This window comes from Thamnophis elegans, chromosome Z (assembly GCF_009769535.1).
Source record: "Thamnophis elegans isolate rThaEle1 chromosome Z, rThaEle1.pri, whole genome shotgun sequence".
In the NCBI taxonomy this organism is placed as follows: domain Eukaryota; kingdom Metazoa; phylum Chordata; class Lepidosauria; order Squamata; family Colubridae; genus Thamnophis; species Thamnophis elegans.
Genome location: NC_045558.1, coordinates 100,433,845 through 100,450,550, shown reverse-complemented (window position 1 = coordinate 100,450,550; position 16,706 = coordinate 100,433,845). Strand labels below are relative to the sequence as shown.

Below are 16,706 nucleotides of genomic sequence, written 5' to 3'. Positions count from 1 at the left end.
ATTAAATTCACTGTCCCTTCAATAAAGAATTTGGGGGATGATAGTGTTTTGTATCTAGAATTATGAGCATTTCTGGCCTTTGGAAAAGCAGCACTTGGTTATCAAAAGCTTTTGTAGACCACCATGAAATGTTAAGAGTGATCTCATACCACCAAATGTTGTGAAATGTTGGTGTTCTGAGTTGAACTCTCACTTTTGTGAAGAATTGAGTGGATCAGCTGCAGTACTCTTTCAGACTGCTAGTTATCCACAGACTACTGTTGGGAACTGTTAAGATTTAATATTTAGATAAGATTGTGTGCTTTTAGAAGAATTGGGAGCAAATGAAGTCTCAGTCCTTTGTGTGTAATATTTACAGACTCCTTGCTGGATGAAATAAACAAATATAAATCAGGGATCAGCCATGTGTAGCTGTACTAATAATACTGGATTGAAACTTCTGTTATTCCTCATCGTTGGTCATGCTGGATAGGACAGATGGAGTTGGAGCTTAACGACATCTGGAAAGCTGCACCTTTCCCAGGCGCGCTTGAATAAACTGAATTGGTATAAAACATCTTCTTGTGCTCTTCTGTCTACCCTGCTATCCCATTACTCCTCATGGCCATCTTCCAGGGCTGTAATCATTTGTAAACAGTTGGGAAAGTTGTACATCTATTTGTAATATCTAATTCTCTTACTCCCACAGCTGCAGTTCTGCACTTGCAGATGGTGAAACAGGTTCCAAGACCACTTAATGCTTGCAAAGTTGGCAGCAAATGTAAGTAATGCAACAAATGTCAAGGTGTATATTAAGAACCAAGATGGATCAAGTTTATTGATTTGGAGCGGAACATTTTACTCATACCATTTCCTGGCAGAGTAGATGTGTATGTATGTAATGTATATGAATGTGTGTCTTTGTATGTATGCATATATGCATGCATCTTTGTGTGTATGTACATGTATGCATGTAAACATCTATAGACAGACACATAGTTTCCTGCCTTTCACTTAAAATTAACTGCCCGAAGCAGCCAAGTAGCTCTGCCGAATAACGGAACCAGCCAAACATGTTTGGGGAATTAAGAGCTGCCTATTAAAAATAAGAAATGTGGTGCAAGAAAAAGGGCTAAGGAAGCCGAGTTTTCAATTGCCCATTCCTTCATGGACATATCTGCCTACGCACACATAAAATACAGAGAAAAGGTGGGTAAGCACATGCATTTGTTTCAAATAAAAGCATGGAGGGGAAAAATTGGAAGTACTGACCTTAAAGCTCCAGTAGTTGGGTTGCTAACAAAAAAAGAACAAAAAAACAGAACAACAAAAAAATACCATTAAGATTCTGTTTTGAGAAAACAGTTGACTTTAAACAGTGTGATAAGTGATCATGTTTAATTGGTTTGTTTAAAGTCCCCTCCCAATGGTTTTTTTAAAAACAAAAGTCATGAATTCCCTAAAATGAATTGAAATGGTCAGTGTGTATCACATAGGAAGGCTTCAGTCAGGTAGATACAGTGATATAGATGTGAAATTTTACTGGAAGAATAAATAAAAAAGCAAAGAGTTCAAGATCCTACTTCATCCTAAAAGAATGTTTTCCCATCTAGAAACTATAGTTAAACTAGTAACACTGGTATATATATATATATTACATATATTACACATATATATGTAATATTGCATGTTTTTTTACTACCTAAAGGAAAGGAAGGGAAAGGAAAGCAACGTCAGTATCACATATTGATTTTTATCTTGAAGTCTGATGATAAAGAATATTTTAAATTATGACTAAACAGAATAACACATAGAGGACAAATGCCTCTCTGTAAAATAATTTATTCAAACTGGTCCCCTGCCAGATATGGCTTTATTTTATTTTAAATAATTCCAATTATTATTATTTAATTGCAAACAATAAGAACACACATGATAGGTTACATAGCAATGTAAAGAGAGAGAGAGACACAACATGGAGCACATTCCAGCTATCATTAAATATTTGCCCTCCCCACTGATCGTTAAAGAATAATTCATCATGTACTCAGTCTCCAAATAAAGCTACAAATGTTGCTTAATTTTGGCTAGGTTTTACTCATGACATATGCCTTATTTTCTTAAGGTAGAATTATACTACTGATTAGCACACCTATGAATAACTTTAGATACCTGGAAAAAGTATGCAATTTCAATTTATATGGCAACCAAAGCAGCAGTGGAGATGCTCAAATGGATATGCCAGAAGGGAAGTTAAGCCATATTGAGAAGTGAAAGATGCTGAAACTAGACTTAACAATGTACATAGTTCCATCTATGAAAAAAAAAGATGCCATCTTATTTTCTTTGCTCACAGACTGAGCAAAATGCAATTTAACTACCTTTGGTTAATAATGTAGTAGTATAGAACCTTGAGAAGTATTCTTAATTTGGTATGTGAATAGAACAAAATATCTTATTTGTTTCTTCTCCAATGGACATACACTTAAGGAATTTCATAAGCAAAATTATATCATTGCCAAATATATCCCCAAATCTAAACATAGGCAGAAGTAGAAACAAGAGACTGAATAAAGAGCCACAAATGATGGACATATTGAAATCTGAATTGCCAGCATTACAATGTGCAATAATTGATTGCAACTCAGAATGTCATGAATTGTAATAAAAAAAATCATTTGTAGTTTTCTCATTTTCTAGTCTTGGGGGGAGGGGATTAGAATTTAAACAATGAACTGGCAGCAGCCCAGATTAGTACATCTTGTGAAACTAAATGTTTTCTGGTTTGTGGTGTTAGCTCTTAATTAAATATTTCTTTATGAATGTACAGATCTGGAACACAGAACCACTGAAATGAAGGGAGGAAAAGGCCACAAGTTTTGATGACTTAGCTACACCAATTCAATCAGCCTCAAATCCTTCCTGGTGTTGAATAATATCTAGTTCACTCAAAAGCTATATTCTTTCTTAGCTTCAGAAAATAACAGATATAGATTGAATTCCTACATTAATTTATTTACCATAAGTTTGTTTAGATCAGTAGAATGTATTTCTGAGTAATAAACATGTGTTGGAATACATGCTACTCATTAAAAAGGAGAATTCTGTAGCAGAAAGATAGAAAAGGTCCCTATGCATGATGTCATTAAACCCCTCCTATAATTCAGAATTAATTAATTCAGCAGAACTTTGTTAAACAATGATTCATCATCCTACATTTAGAGAGCAGCGTGTCAGGGGGTATGCTTAGCTAGAGCTTCTCTTAGCACATTAGCTTTCCATGTATAGTAAAGAGAGTTAATGACTTGGGACAGCTTTCATGCAATCCTTCATGATTCTGTAAAAGATGAGCTGAACTTCCCACTGCTACTTACACATTACAACCATGTTTTGCCCTGCAGGACAAATATCTGCTTCACTGGTACTGATGGAATTTTAATAAGAAAAACAGTGTGCAGCTCTGCTGTCCCTATTCAATTTCTTTTTCCTCTCAGCTATTAGCTTTTGAAAAAAAAACATTTAGGGGATCTTGATCAAAAATTTCCATTGTCATTCCTAATTCTGAAACCCAGGAAGTGAGGTAGTCCTAAACTGAGCCCAATTGAAAAACCAGATCTTTAGTAAAGGTAAAGGTTCTCCTTGCACATATGTGCTAGTCATTCCCAACTCTATTGAGTAATTGAGTAATTGAGTAATTTATTTATATGCCGCCCTTTTCCCTGGGGGGACTCAGGGCGGCTTACAACTCGGAAAGGGAGGGAAACAAACAATTGACACATAAGACAATACATCATTAAAAGCACAACATTCATACTATTCGGGTGGGTTACAGTCTTTAATCCCAGGCCTGGCGGGATAGACAGTTTTTAAGGGCTGTGCGGAAGGTCTGGAGGGTGGTGAGGGTACAAATCTCCACGGGGAGATCGTTCCATAGGGTCGGAGCTGCCACCGAGAAGGCTCTCCTCCGCGTAGTTGCCAGTCGACATTGACCGGCAGATGGGACTCGGAGGAGGCCTAATCTATGGGATCTAATTGGTCGGGTGGAGGTAATTGGCAGTAGGCGGTCTCTCAAGTACCCAGATCCACTCTAGGGGGCAGTATTCATCTATTTCGAAGCTGAAGAGCCAGCGCTGTCCGAAGACGTCTCTGTGGTCATGTGGCTGGCATGACAAAATGCCAAAGGCACATGGAATGCTGTTACCTTCCCACCAAAGGTGTTCCCTACTTTTCTACTTGCATTTTTTGCTTGCTTTAGAACTGCTAGCTTGGCAGAAGCTGGGACAAGTAATGTTACACAACGCTAGTGATTCGAACTACTGAACTGCCAACCTTTTGATCGGCAAACTCAGCATCTTAGCTACTGAACCACTGTGTCTGGGTCTTTAATACCAAGCGGTAAATATAAACAGATTACTGTACTTTCACAATTTGTTTTGTCCTATAAGTCCCCCACCACCACCACATTCTTTTAGTTTTTGCTTTCCACCATATGGAACCTTCAGTGGAAGATAATTATTTGCATACAGATGAGTCATTTGAGAAGATAATGATTTGTTTGCAACCTATTGAGTGGAGAAGATTGTGTTCTGTGTTACCATATTGCTCTACTGAAGATTCTAGTTGTTTCGCAAATCCAGGAAGAATGCATAGATTTCTCCATATTTCAATTACTCAGATTAACGGAGGGCATTCTTATTTCTGGCTTAAAGCAAAGTATTATTTGAAGCAAGCGAGGTTTTTTTTAAAATAAAAATAGTGGGGAAGCAGAATAATTAATTGTGGTTCAATGATATTTTTTAGGCTAGGCTGAACATGCTAACTATCTGATTCTTGGCAACATTTTCAACTCTTGCATTATGCTTATTTCCCAAAGCTATCTACCATACTGCATACCCTTCAGTGCAGCTATTGGCACAGGAAATCAATTGTATTGCAGCAGACTGAGATGGTGTTGACATCAGCGGATTTTCCTCCTATTTTAGAGAAAAGCAGGAAGAAGAACCACAATTAATTACATTCTGTTTGTACTGGCGGATCAGAGGGCGATAAGAATAAATGATAGACTTATTAATACCAATAAAAACAGGAGAAATGATGCAGAAAGGACAGTATGAAGAATAGCAAAGGCTAAGGAATAGATTATATCAAGGAATAAAACATACCAATATGACTATGAAACTGCAGATCACTGAAGGTTGATTTCAGAGCAGTAAAACAGAATTAAGGTTCCAAAACTTGTTTTCAGTGCAATGATTGAAAGTTCACAAAGACATATGTGTTTTTAATATATACAAAATATTTTTCATAAGCAAACAAATAGAATGTTATGCACCCTAGATAATTCATTTTATTCTTTCTTCCCCAATCATAGCTTTCCTAATCTTTTCCCCCATGCAATCATTATTCTGTAACTAAGATGCATGATCTTTATTGATACGATTTTGTTGGTTTTCAGGGCTGCAATATCCTGAGTGTACATCAATACACCACATATACTTCCTAAAAATGGGACAGTATGTTTGCTTATGATATCATTCCCAGATGAGGGATCCTAGCTTGTATATGTGGACTGAATGTAAAACTAAGTCTTGAGAATTCTTCCTACTTCTTAATTTGAGACAAACAGATGCCAATAAAGATCTTCAATTTTGGAAAAAGATGAAAGTTGCATGGTATCAAATCTGGACTATATGGAAGGAGGTCAAACAGTAGACCCAACTTCACAATTGTGTATTGCAGCAAATTTTCTTTTTAATGTTTCATAGCTTTGAGCATTGCAATGTAGCTCTATCAGGTGTTGGTAAATTCTAGATTCAAAGAAATTCATGTGAATAGCACCATCTCTGCTCCAAAAAGTAGCTTCAAGTTTTCCTTTTGGGAAAAAAAAGGAAATTGTGATAATATTTCATGGATGAATGCTTCATTTCTGGGTCATAAAGATAAGCTGATATTTCATCTGCTGTCACAATACTGTGAAGAAATCTCTTACCTACATTCTTATAGTGTGACAACAATTCTAGCAAATTTTAACTCTTGAAGTTTTCATCTCTGCTATCCGCATGCAAAGGAACCCATCTTGTACACATATTTCCATACTGAAGAACATAAATATGACCTACATATTTCAGTGAAATGCCAAACCTGTGAACAATTTTTTTGAGTGATCTGCTGACTGTCCTTAATCAGTTTGTTAACCTTACTTGTTCTATGTGAAACTTGTCATTTGTTGTCACAAGTTGTCCACTTTATTCTTGATCACAAAAATCAGTTTTTTTCTGTTTCACCATCATTATGTTGGCCCAGTAACACATAGTCATCACCATTAATAGCTTTCCTTTGATACTGAATTTCAATTGGAAGGACTCTTGTTGTTCCAAAATTCAATGATAGCACATTGCTGAAAGTAGGTTCACAAATATTCACTGTGGGCTTCCATTTCAAAATTGCAATAATTTTCTCCTAGAAATTTCCCATCAACAGAAGTGAAAGGGCAGATGCTAAAGAACATGTCAGAGTTTCGAGTGTATCTGTACTGCCATTAGTTGGTGACTTTTTATACTAAGGCTTTGTTTAGAGAAAAGGTTGTTTCCAATATATGCTTTAAACATATTGTTAAGTCCGTACATATACATGGAAAAAGCATGAATTAAATAAGATGATTAGTGAAAGAATTAAAGGTGATAATAGGTTCTGAATGTGGGTCATGGCTCTTTTGGTAGAGTCAAAAATTTGTCATGAAAAAAATGTTTGTTTGATGCTAAAATTGTTTTGGAAATGGATTCCAAAAGTTCAACAAGAAGCCTCCATCACAGTAAATATCATTTAAAAAAATAAAATGATTTGGTTGAAATTTAAGAGTGAGCATTCTGGAAGGAGCATTTTAGAATTCTGGAAAGGGTAGATGTATATCAAAGAGCACTAATATTTATATTAATATAAAAATCATTAAAAGTTAAGTTATAAATGTGATAAATGAAATTCAGCAACGAGTATCAATAGCACTTAGATTTATATATCGCTCCATAGTGCTTTACAGATTCTCTGAGTAGCTTACAATGTCAGCAAATTTTCCCCAACAGTCTGGGTCCTCATTCTACCAACCTCAGAAAGATGGAAGGCTGAGTCAACCTTGAGTCAGTCAGAATCAAACATCTGGCAGTAAGTAGAGTTAGCTTGCAATACTGCATCCCAACCACTATGCCACCACAGCTCAAGTATGACATGTATATATGATAATTCCTTGTTTGGTTAAGGTACTTGTGGATAAGGAATACAATAGTAATATTTGAGGTACAGAAACAAATTCTCACAAAATCAAAAGAAAACAAACTGAAACCAAAGTCCAGACAGCTATAAAAGGGAAAAAAGGGAAAAAAAGAAAAAAAGAGACAAAGAAAAGAGGAAAGAGAAAGGACTTAACATTGTGCAGGCAATAGAAAGAGGCAAAAGAATTTAAACCTTGATTTTACTATAAATGAGGCTTGCATTTCAGACATAGCAGTCCTTGAAATTCTTTCATATTGTCTTTACTATGTTTTTTTTCAATAAGTCTTTTTTTTAAAATAAAAAACACCTTTTGTGCTTTTTTTAGTCCAGCTTTTTTGAAACAAGTCTGATATGAAGTAGATATGAATATGTACCTTTGCATGCAGACAATGCTATGTTCTTGGGTGACAATCTGAACGATGTGCAGCATATGTTACATACCGTATGATGCAATAAGTGTACATTTTGAAATTATATTGAACACATAGTTGTGTTGACATGGTAACTCTTGCAAATAATTGCAAGCATGCAGTTGGAAAACTGAAGCAAAGACCTTACTGCAGGAGTTTGCAGTTTGTGTAGAATGTTTATTAAAAATGAAGCAATTATAATAAAAATAGTGTGTAGGGTTTTGTGAGGAATGAGTATGTGTGAAAGAAAAGGAAAAGGGCTGTATATACTGTAAATGAATTTGGATGGGCTGCATTCTGGTAAGACCGAGTGGCTTTGAGCAAATGGAGCTCCGGGTTCCAGGACTTCAACACGATTAGTTCTAAATAGGGTTGCACTACCCCAAGTTCAGAATGTCAGAAAAACAAAAGAAATTCTTTGACAATAGTAAGAATAGTTTACTTAAGAAGTGTCCATGGTCAAACAAAAAGGTAATGAAAAATGAATGGGTTCTGAATGAACAGAAAAATGAGTGACTGGTACAAAAGAGGCGGACTGAGATGGTTTGTTATAAAACAAATATAAGAAGGAAGAATAACTGGATTAAAATTGTGATTGGATGGAGCTGTTGAAAAATATATTTATTTATTTATTTAACTTATATACCGCTTCATAGGGCTTTCAGCCCTCTCTAAGCGGTTTAATTTTTTTTTTTTTTTTAGCAAATTGAGTCAGCATATTGCCCCCAACAACAATCCAGGTCCTCATTTCATCCACCTCGGAAGGATGGAAGGCTGAGTCGACCCTGAGCCGGTGAGATCTGAACCGCTGAACTGCAGATCACAGTCAGCTAAAGTGGCCTGCAGTACTGCACCCTAACCACTGCGCCAAAGGTTAAGGTAAAAAGGTTAAGGAACAAAAGGCTACCAAGGAGGATGTGTTTCAACTTGGTGAAATGAAATATAGTTTACAAACATAGACAGTTAAAGTATGAAAACTAGATTTAGTTCTGGTTCCTTCCTTCTGATTTTGGTTATCTTGCATACTTTACCGCTTTGCATAATAATGCTTACCCTGAAAGGAAGGAGTCTAATCGATATGTGTATATGTATGTTTGTTATGTCAATATCTCTTTCTATCCACTAACTATGTATTTTCTATTGTGGAATGTTTAACATCATGCTAAGTTTTTTCTTCTTCTTTCTCTTATGGTATGTATTCTTCTGGTATTGAAATATTTTCTTCATATGTTTATAATAAGTTTCAGTTAAGAAATGATGAAAAAGAGTAGCTATTTCATAAAAGGAAAAGACTGATTCCTACTGTTATAAATAATTAAAATATCCCATAGCAAAACCCATTTAAGAAAGACATATATTTTATGCATAGAAAAAAACTATGTATAGGAAAGATAAAATGGTCATTTAAAAAGACATCTGTTCTAACTCAAGATAAAGGGGCTATAAATAAGGAGGCATCTGTTTTAATTATAGATAATGAAACATTTATTTCTAATAAGCTAACACATTCCATTGGCCAAAAATCCTATATAAAGAGAGAACTGGAGGAGCAGTCCATTACGGCTTCCACCTGAGTGTATTTGGCAAAATTGTTTCCAATAAATATATTTCCTTCGACTTCCACTGATCTCTGTGTTTTATTCGATTCCCAGATTACATGAACCATAGGAAAAGAAAGTATCTGACCCTTCCAGAAGAAGCTATTTAAAGATTCATACTTGGAAATGAATTTGGTAGAAATATATGAAAGAAAAGATGCTATATTGCTTGTCAGACAAAGCAATATCCATCTAGCCAAATACTAGAATCTCCAAAACCACTGGAGATTCTAGAACGCCACTGAAAATACTTGAATGCCAAAGGATCTACTAATCTACCAAGGAACTTTAATTTAAGACTGAAAATCAAGTCAATTTATTCTAGTCCTTATATTTGGGAATAAAAGTGGCTTATGTTATGAGAAAAATATGGTCTTAATAGCTATTGCGTAAGTATGTATATATGTTTGTGTCTGTGTGTGTGTGTGTATGTATGTATGTATACGTATACGTATACGTATACATACCTATGTATGTATACGTATACGTATACATACATACGTATGTATATCACCACCATTATCATTTTAGCTGCAGGATAAAGGCCTCTTCCACATGTTTCCAACCAATACAGTATAGGTTTTTCTATCTTGTCTTATAATGCCGAGCATGTATCTTTCCATATTTAGGATAGTAGTAGGACCAAATTTTGAGACAATCTGCTCCAGATTTTGCACAGTCTACTTTTCAACTATAGAATTAGAGTATGCAAAATCTGGAGCAGATTGTCTCAAAATTTGGTTCTACTACTATCTTAAATTATTCCCTTACTGCAAAAAGAAAGTTCTTTTGTCAGTTTCCTCTGATTCTGCAGATGGAGATAGCTAGTTTTCTGAATGCCTGATTTGCTCATCATTGTACTACAAGCTTCTCAAGTATCCATGATCAGTTCTTAAACTTGGGAGAAGAGGAATGTGTATCTCAGCAAACCATATTCCAATTCAATAGCACTCCAAAGTGAAAGCAGCTGCTAGGCTTTGATAAGACTGAATTGTCATGCAGCGGCACTACTTCCCACCCAAGCAGTCTCCCTAGTTTCTATTCAGTGACAGAGCCATGGGAACACATCCAGGAAGTAGCAAAGCTGATCAAATTTGAAGCTCGGCCATGACAACAAAGGCCAAAGTGAAAAGGGTGGATGAAAAAAGGACAAAATAAATATATATGGTAAATTCAAATAGTATTTCCAACTTTCCTCTAAAGGCAGAGAGCTGGAATGATTAAAACTGATTAATAAACAATTAAAATAGCAATAGCACTTAGACATATATCACTTCACAGTGCTTTTACTGCCCCTCTAAGTGGTTTACAGAGTCAGTATATTGCCCTCAAAAATCTGGGTCCTCATTTTACTGACTTTGGAAGTGAAAGGCTGAGTTAACCTTGAGTCTGGTAACATTTGAACTGCTGAACTGCTGGCAGCTGGCAATCAGCAGAAGTAGCCTGCAGTACTGCATTTTAACCACTGTGCTACCACAGCTCTTAATGTTAAAATATAACATCTTTTCTTTTTAGTAGTAGCAACAGTATTATTATTAATAATAATATTGCTTAAACGTTTCATATACAGGTAGTCCTTGACTTATGACTGCAATTGAGCCCAAAATTTTTGTTGTTATCTGAGACAGATATTAAGTGAGTTTTTTTAGTAGAATAGAATAAAAGAGTTGGAAGGGACCGTGGAGATCTTCTAGTCCAACCTTATGCTTAAGCAGGAAACCCTACACCACTTCAGAGTTATCTAATATCTTCTTTAAAACTTCCAGTGTTGGAGAATTCACAACTTCTGGAGCCAACTTGTTCCACTAATTAATTTTTCTGTCAGGAAACTTCTCCTTAGTTCTAAGTTGCTTCTCTCCTTGATTAGTTTCCACCCATTGCTTCTTGTTCTATCTTCATGTGCTTTAAAAATAGTTTGACTCACTCTTCTTTGTGACAACCCATGAGATATTGGAACACTGCTATCATGTCATTCCTAGTCCAGGGTGAAATCAACTTACCTTCGCTACTTGTTTGCAAATGTGAGTGTGCGCGTGTATTTTTTATCAATAAATTAATTTGATAGCAGATGTTAAGAGATTACTGGAATAAAGTGGAATAAAGTATTAGAGGTTGTCTAGTCAATGGGAGAATGTCTTAACTTCTATAAACAAGAGTGTCAATGAACCTCAAATATTAATTATAATATTATTTCTTGGATTCTTCCTACCTCTTTGTTCCATTGGACAAACTCTGTATCAAATATTATATCAAAATCCTATTTTCTTTCTTCATGCTTTATGGATACATCTAATATTATGTCCCATCTTACAAGGCAACTATTTCTTATCAAAATAATGAAGCATGCATTTATTGTGACATCATGACACATGTGCCACTTTTTTGTACATGCATCTCAACTTGACACTCAAGGGTGTAGAAATCTGTAGGTCAAATCTTTATACAAGTGTACATTAAGGAATTGGGAGGAATTTGTGTCATAATATATGCCTTTCTTCTAAAGAGACAGATTTCAAACTTTATACATTTTCCTCATAAGGAAGTTACTTACCTGCTAATTGCTTTCCTGCTTTAAGTACCTTCCCCGATTTACAATGTCTCTTTTGAGATGTCTTCAAAACAGCATAGTATTCTCCAAGGGTGGTCATTAATGAAACTAGAGACACAGTAGTAGCATCCTTTGCCTAATGCCAAATGTTGTCCATATCCCCCCTCACATTTCTGACAAACGTGTTTTGCTAAGATCTTCTCTCTTTTTATTTTACTCTATAATGCTTATCCTTTACTGCTTTTCAAACCAAGGCAATATATATATTTTGATTAATAGAAAAATCTTGATATAGCTTATCGGGCTGGTGTGTAGGTCAACATCTAGTGGCAAATAGAGTTGACTGGCATGGAAGCAGTTACAAGAATTATCCCAGCCCCAACAAAAATGATAGATTCCTGGCATAATGTTATGCTGCAAGTCAGTCACAGAAGCATCTTTCAAATGTTGGTCCTTTCAGATAGTACTGGAAAAAACCATGACCTTGCTGGTTTTGGCTTAAGACTATTATGCAGATTTATGTTGAACAAATGTATGCACAGAATTTTAATGGGAAAAGGACAATGTAAAGAAGATTATTGCTATCTGTTCTATTGTATCAAAGAAAATGATTCAATGCAACCTCCCCTCCCCCAAAAATAGTAATTAAAAGGCTAAAGTGCAGCATTCTTAATAAATAATTTCACCTCCAAAACTGTGACCATACAGTTCAGGAGAGAAAGAAAAGAGAGAGAGAGAAAGAAGGTCTGGAGGGAGGAAACATTGATAGTAATTGGATGTTGTAAAACTGGTATCATGCCAATGCATAACCAGCTGGTGTTTACGAGGGTGCCACAAGAGGATGTGATGGATGCCAACCTGCAGCCAACAATGCAGATGCCCTTTTTTCAGTCAAGCAGAATTGTTTTCTGGTGGGGCAGAAGTGCTGAACATTTTGTTAAAAGCTAAGTCATCCATATACTTTTTTTCATGTGCAACTGCGCGTAAGAGACAGCAAGAATCTTCCAAGCTGCTTCTCTCTTCTTTCCAAGTGAACTCATCCTACACTCAGTCCTCAACTAATGCTTTTCTGCCTCATTTCGTTTGGTTCCCTCCACCTACCCCCTGACCATTTCTCTCCAGTAATCCTATATAAGTGAATATTTTCTCTTTTCTTTCCCATGTGCTTCACTGTCTCTCTACCAAAAATGCTTACCAAGCAGGAATGTGGAAATTCACTACAGTACTCAGCATCCTAATATGAGGACATGGTTCTCAAAATGAATGCGGTCAGTGGAACAATGCTCTACCGTAAAGTTAGACTATTAGAGGAGTTTAGAAGGAGAAATAATACCTGCTATCTGGAACATAGTCGTCATCCCCCAACCTGAGATTTGAACAGCTTCCACCCCACTGGTGTTTCAAAGGGTTCCTCAGCCAGGTCTTTTGAGAGGATGACTGGTGCTCTTCCCTCCCTTCCCTTCCCGGATTGGGAAGGACCCGGATTGTTGTTGGGGGCAATATGCTGACTCTGTAAACCGCTTAGAGAGGCCTGAAAGGCCTATGAAGCGGTATATAAATCTACTGTTATTGCTATTGCTTCCCTTCCCTTCCCTTCCTTACTTCTTCTTTGCCACTAATGTTCCAGCTGGCTTACAATAAGCAAAGAAAATGTTGGATTAGTCTAACAACCATGTTTTTCACCTAATGACCATGTTGATATGTTCAACAACAAGAAGCAGCAAAAAAGACTGTAAAATCACAACCCCTTAATAATCGCATCACTTAGCAATGAAAGTTCCACCCCCAATTGTGATGGTAAGTTGAGGATTACCTGTATCGCCTCTTATCTGCAATATTAAAGGCAAAACACCAATCCATCATTTGCTGGGGGGAAAAAAACTATTGTAGAGATGCTGTCGCAGTTACCTCCTGGTGTGGGCTTCCCAAAGGCATTAGATTGGCTATTCTCAGAAATAAATGCTGGTCTGAGAAGTCTTAGATCTTAGATCTTAGATCCAGAACAGCTATTTTTATATGTTTTAAGCTTTAAGACAAATTTCTCACTAAGGAATGCTTAATTAAATATGCCTTTGAAAGTGTTTTAAGTCTGTAGGAAGAACTAGTGATGATTGAATGCCTTTTTGTAAAAAAAAGTACTCTTCCTAATAGAAAAACACTGTGTTAAAAAGAATGGCTTTACTTTATTTATCACCGTAAATTCATTAGTTTTCTAAGCACAGTGATTTGGTTTGGGAAGGGGATATAAATCCAATGCAATCAATCAATTTATCTGCATATAAAACAGAACATGACAGAAAATTGATTGCGAAAATAACGGGGTTGCAAGCTGAAACTTCTATTTTTGAAGGCTCCTTTCAAGTGTCAAACTCCACGCAAGAAGAAACCTAATGTATCAGTTAGAATATACTTAAAGTTTACTCCTAACTGTGCAATGTTCTATTCTGTACTAAGGAAGACTGTCAAGGTTTTTTCTTTTTTTATTGCAACGGAGCATTTGAAAAATATCACATATTAATTCTGCCATGCATCAAATTACTAGTTATCATCTATTTTGCTATCTGTATTATTTCTAAACAATTTCCCTGTACAAATGTGATGGTGTAACCCAGTTACGGATTTACTATCTCTGTGAGAATAAGTCTTCTGTAAAACACTACTGATTTTAGTTCACTGATTACACCACTGGACCCAGACAGTGCCCAGTTATTGCATAAATTAGTAGTAGTAGTAGTAGTAGTTCTTGGGAGAACACCCAATTAACATTGTATAAGTGAACTACTAAATGATGTAATACATATATGCAAAATTGGACATTGCAATCTTAATGAATAGTGGATAAGGCATAGCTTACATCATTGTCAAAGAAAGAGTAAGGGGGAAAACATAGATGGATTTTCTGGATTCTGGAATGTCCAGGGCAAAAATATTTCACATATACATCCTCCTGAAAATTTTATACTGAGGAGTGTTGCAGGAATGAACAGGTGGGCATCAATGACCAATTTCTTTCTCCAAGAAGCAGTCTTAAGAAAGAAGTAGATAAAGTCTTAACTTTTAAAAAAGCTTATCAGATCGCTGCTCCAGTTTCAGTGCTAGAACCAAGTTTATAATGAATGAAATAAAATTAAGACTGTATTTTAACATTTGCAGTTCATTTATCTTACAAACGATGCAGTACCAAAGAACAGAGGAGTAGAAATTTCTGGATTAAAAGATAAACCATATGTTCTCTTTCGGAATGCATTTATGACTGCATTTACTTTTCTAATAAAAATGGAAAATAATAAAATGGGAGAAGTAAGTCTTGTCTCAGTTATAAAAAGAATAAGAGAAAGGAGTTGCTTCTTAAAAATATACTGTTTAAAAACAAAAAACAAAGCACCGTTGTAGTAGAAAAAAGCAGACACTGGCCAGATAGAGATTTCTCAGCTCTGAGCCATGAATATTATTAAAGACCTTTGGACTATTATGGTTGTCAGTCAATCTTGACCTACCTCACATGGCTGTTGTAAAATTTAAAGGACATCATGCCCATTTATACCAGGATCCCTTTGCAAATAGGTGGGATGCAAAAAATTAACATCCTCTCCCCACTCCAATGCAAACGTTACTGCTTCAGTTTCTCATCCGAAAGGGATTTTCTACAAATATCCTAAAGGAAACCTTCCTTCTCTCCCCTTAATTCCTTACCACCCTGACAATTCACTCTGACCTCTGGAGTCTTATGATTGCTGTGGCTTAGCAACAATCCAAAGGCACATATAAACATTTCTCCTCTTTTTTCCCCCTTCCCTTCTCACAGAGTCTGCTATATCTCCATAGTGCCATACTATTTCACTATGCACCGGTTACATCAAAGGAGCAATACGGGATCACCTTCTGTATTGGTCTATGGGTGCACCTACAGGGGCAGCCAGACATCCCTTGTTGCCTTCATTGCCTTAGAAAACATTTGCAGCCCCAGGACACATTGTGGTGTCCTTTGCTTTTAGGCAGAGCTTGTTCAATCTGGGCTGGGATGTGGAGGGAGATGCTAGCCAGTTGCACTGTTTGGTGCAATGAATTACAGGAGGCATAGAAAGAACAATTTTCCTTTCAAAAAGATTGACTTCCCACCATCACCATAAAAGGACGCACAGAGGGGAAGAAGCTGTCTGTATTTTTCTTCCCTCCACAATGCAAACAGTAAGACAGGCAAGAGCTCAGCTGTGGGTCCCGCTCCCCTCCCCTTCCCCCTCCTCCTCTCCCTTCCCGGCTCCACTGACATTTCCCTGCATCGCCTCCCCATCTTCATCCGGCAACCTCCTTACCTGCCACAGGTTAGAACAAGCCAGGCCACCTTAAAGAACCTTCTGCCTCTGCCATCCTCAAGCCAGCCCACTTCACACAATGGGAGGCTGCAGTGTCTATAAATTCATCCGTCAGCAGCTCGGCTGTTTTCTTTCTGCACTCTCTTAGCTGCTGCTGGATACGGTTGTTCTTGGGTATACAGAGGTGATGTAGAGAGGGGAAGATGCAAGCTTTCTTTGGGGAGGGGAGTGAAATCACCCATTGGAGAAGAAGTAATGCAGGTGCAGCTCCCCCCACCAACTCCATTACACACTTGCCATCATACTCCTTCACTCCTCCTCCCCTCCCTGACCTTAGCAATGCAAGCGAGCTTCCTCTCGCTTTCCTTATTAGGACACAGTCACCGTGGCAACCAGGACTCCACCTGTCTTTTGGAGGCGGGGATTACGCCAGGCAGGCGGGCCAGAGAGATGGCAGTCGCCTCCGGCCTTGGCTGCCACTAGGCTGAGATCATTTATTTCTCACCCTCGAACTTAGAGCTGCCTTGCTAGTGAGCCGGGCTGCTTATCCATCCCCAACTCAAGGTTATCCAGATGAGTAGAATTGCAACTT

General features: G+C 36.9%; 1 long non-coding RNA gene across 1 annotated transcript; it reads left to right on the top strand.

Annotated features, from left to right (window-relative positions):
* The first annotated feature begins 464 nt into the window (after nt 1-464).
* LOC116522897 lies at nt 465-8,396 on the top strand. Its single transcript, XR_004257009.1, has 3 exons — nt 465-546; nt 689-760; nt 8,358-8,396. It is a non-coding gene; the product is annotated as an uncharacterized LOC116522897 (long non-coding RNA).
* The last annotated feature ends 8,310 nt before the right edge of the window (nt 8,397-16,706 follow it).